Source organism: Galeopterus variegatus, unplaced genomic scaffold (genome assembly GCF_000696425.1).
Source record: "Galeopterus variegatus unplaced genomic scaffold, G_variegatus-3.0.2 Scaffold6187, whole genome shotgun sequence".
Classification (NCBI taxonomy): domain Eukaryota; kingdom Metazoa; phylum Chordata; class Mammalia; order Dermoptera; family Cynocephalidae; genus Galeopterus; species Galeopterus variegatus.
The window spans coordinates 82,098-86,241 of NW_007732298.1; positions in this window are offsets into that span (position 1 = coordinate 82,098).

Here is a 4,144-nt window from a genome sequence, read left to right on the forward strand (position 1 = left end):
TGGTTACTTTGTAGAATGCCCTCATTTTGGGTTTGTCTTATTTTCATCATGATTGAATTCAGGTTTGCATTTTTGGCAAGAAGACCACAGAGGTGTTATGTTGTTGCTGTCCCCCCCCCCCAATGATTCATATCAGGAAATACATGATGTTGCTGTTTCACGACTGGTCTTGTCAACTTAGATCACCTTCAAGTTTGGCTGCAAGAGACCAAGCTTGAGATCCTTCTGCTATATTGCAACTAGACCAACTTTAATTCCTAACTTCACATTCAAATTTTAATTTGAGGAATGGTTGTTGTTGAGAAAACAACGTGCGAATTCTAGTTGAAAGAGACAAGATTGTCTTTACCTATTGCATTCCATGACTTAGTCTCTTTAATTCCTAACTTCACATTCAAATTTTAATTTGAGGAATGGTTGTTGTTGAGAAAACAATGTGCGAATTCTAGTTGAAAGAGACAAGATTGTCTTTACCTATTGCATTCCATGACTTAGTCTCTGGAAACTAAGTTACAGGCTTGAAGTTTTTGTAGGGGTTAAAGGAATCAGCACATGCAAGTTTGGTTTCTCTCATTACTTTCCTTTCCTCCCTCGCCACACTTGGATAAAATTCACCAAGCTAACAGGACTCTTGCCATCCTAGTCTATTCTTTACAGGGAATGGAGAAGCATGGATCATATTTTTCCAAGAAAACTTTAATGTACAGTTGCAATTTTTCCATTTTTAGTCCTCTCATATAATAGCCACCCAAATGCCCTTCTTTTTCTAAGGGAATGACCTCTTTGTTGGCCCTAAGTTCTCTTTTATTGTTAAAAGATATTATAAGGTTGATTTATGTAAAAATAAAAGAAGACCAATAACCCAGTTCTTAGTAATAGGAAAGTAAAAGAGATAAAAACAAAAAAGAGTTGCAGGAAAAATTACCAAGAATGTTTAACTGTGTATGTTTCTGTGTGGGAAAGATCACTGTAACAAGGTTCACCCATGTCAAAATGAGAAATTCAGTTGGAAATCAGAAAAATCACCAACTTAATGCACACAGTAAAGAGCCCAGTGTGGAAGCACATGCAGAAATTGAACTGCTCTCGTCCGTCAAATAATTGCTGTGATGTTAAGAAGCCAGCGGGTTGACATTCTGCTTATGTGATCCTAAATAGAGTTGATGAGATGATTTTATTTTGTAAAATTGCATGACTATTCTATCCACTTCATCATTAAAAGTAAAGAATTCTATTGCTGTATTACGATCCAAGTGCTGTGTATTATCAAGTAAAAAGTATTTTTAAAAAATTGTGGTTCAGTGTGTTAATAGAATCAATCAGGTTTACTCCATGTAAGTATATATTTGGAGCATTAAAGAATGACTGTAGTTTCCCCATTTTGGAAGAGCCTACTGAGAATCAGAAGAGAGAAACTTCTTTTTTAGCTACTCTAGGTTCAGTCGTCATATGAAAGAGAGCTGTACACTCATTCCCAAATCTGGGACAGGGTGGAGGAACAGCTGATGTCCCTGGATCCCTCAGCATGCAGATAATCTCGCTGACAAAATGAGGGAGGTTGAATCCAATGGACTATTTATGGATCTCAGCTGTTTTCCATATTCTCTTTTAGGCTCTGCCAGTCTCAACATTTTATCTTAATATCAACAGTGAGTGCTCATTTGACAAAATGTATTCATAACGACTCTATATTCCATCATTTTTGACAATGCCACTCAATTATTAACCTGTCTTTTTGAAAACAATACCATAGAATTAAATTCATGAGCAGCTTTCTATGCTGTGTTTTCTAAGACATTTTAAAATAACAAAACATCCTCTGCAGTTATTTAATACTTCCAAAAAGGAATACATTTTTTAGTTACTTCATGATTAATTATTGAAATGTTTAAGCCTAGGAATTTAGCAGGTCTGCAAAAACCTAACACCTTTTAAATCTGACTTCCATGTAAAAAACTAGAGGACCATTTAGCTCTTATTATAACTGCCTGTTGCTTGAAAGATCATATTGAATACCAAAGAAAAGTAAATAGATCGGATAAAAGGAATTTCTATGGCTGGCTGCTTTGGTTTGTCCTGTGTAAAACGCACCTTTTTATTTAAATTAGACAAATGGCAGGGTTTCCTGCCTAATGAGACTGCCTGACCTAGTGGTTTGGAAGTGTCACCTCCATTCTTTCTCAGGTAATCATAATTAGGGTGAATGAACCAACTGGGTAAATGGACAGCCAGTCAAAAAGTATACTGAATGGAGCCCAAAAAGACCTCCAACAAACAGACCACCAGGGTGTAATCAGGAAGAAACACCTACAGCTTGGACACACAGCCTGGGTGAAGCCTCTGGGCACCAATGATGTGACTGCTGTGTTATAGTTGGTAGCAAGTTTGAATCCAGCCTGTCTAGATTGCCTAACCAGTTCTATTTTAGTTACATATACTGTCTCATTATAGCCCCTAAAAGCTAATGTTTTCTCTCTCTCTCTCTCTCTCTATCTCTCTCTCTCTCTGTCCATTAAAACAGTCCATGATCAATTTCAATTGCAATTGGCCTTATAGTCTCTTGTTGCCTCTTTCTGCTACAACTCTAGAATTCTTTCAACAATATTACAAATTTCCTGCCTTAGACCAAAGAATCCTCAGAATGCCTATCTTTGGATGTATTGCAGAACACATATAGATATAAATAATTGCTAAAGGCCCTTTTAATTTTCTGTTTTTAATATTGTTAAAGGTCTTTTTCTTTTAGGAAGATTCCTGAGGGAACTTTCTAGGCCAAGCCAGACTAAGACCAGAACTCCGATCAAATACAAAGAGCCTGGTATCAGTGAGGTCAAGGCCAGGTTTTTTCAAATGGTGGAAAGAAAGATGAGAGGAACGTGAAATTAGTTTGAGCGAAGCATGGAAGTAGACTTTGGGGTCCTAGTGGTTCAAGAAAATGGGTAGAGCAAACAAATTCTAGATCAGTGACTATTAGACATTTGAATGATAACTCATGTTATCAGGATCACTCAGTCCTCATTTCTCAGAAATTCTGGTTCAATAGGTCAATGGCAGGGCACAAAGATCTGCAAATTTTAAAGAATCCACAGTGATTCTGATTCATGTTGTCATCGTGGAAAATGCTTCTGAGGAATATTATGCTAATATATAATTGAACTCTTTTTGTGGCAATAGATATAAACTCATCTCAAATTTATTTAAGCAAAGGTAGTGGAAATGTATTGCTTGAAATAATTGAACTGTTTGAAAGCAGATTTTAAAGGTCAAGGTGAAGCTGATCCAGGTGTTGAAACGAAGTCATCTGAAAACCTTCTCTATCTTCCGACTCTGCTTTTGTGCTTTTTGGCTTCAGTCTCAGGAAGGCTTTGATCAATAACGGTATTAATGTGATCCTAGCATGTCCGGCTTAAAGCATACTAGCTTGGTGACTCTATTGGAAACATAGCTTCTATTTTCAATTAGTTCAACAAATTTCTCTTCATTTAACTTTACTGCATTTTAAAAATTAATTTATTGAATAAATTTAGTTTACTGAAATAAGGGTAGTGGACAGGAGGATGGAACATGCTTATTGGCCAGCTATGAGTGACATGTTCTCCCTGGATCTTGGGGTGGGGTTTTCACACACAAACGGAATGGAATGAAGATAAGTAGGCAGTGGGAGATGGGGTTGAATTTCCAAAGGGAAATGTGGATCTTATTCCCAGAAGGAGAAATAAATTCTAAGAAAGAATAAACTATGTACGTCCAGCACATATGAATATCAGTAAAGCCAACAGATTCCTGGACCTGAAGTCAATGAATATAGGCAATGGCCAGCAACTCAGCAAGAAGAAGGCTAGTCTATCGAGTGGTGGCCCTTTGTTCTAGAGAAAGGATGTGTTCTCTTTACATAGAATATATACTCTGCTTTGAATGAAGAACAGGTTTCTAGGAATGTGTTCAAAAGGTACCACTAAAACTGTTCAGCAAGATATTCTCACAGCAAGGACAAAGTTACTTCTTTGAGATTCTAGAGAAAGGATGTGTTCTCTTTACATGGAATATATACTCTGCTTTGAATGAAGAACAGGTTTCTAGGAATGTGTTCAACAGGTACCACTAAAACTGTTCAGCAAGATATTCTCACAGCAAGGACAAAGTT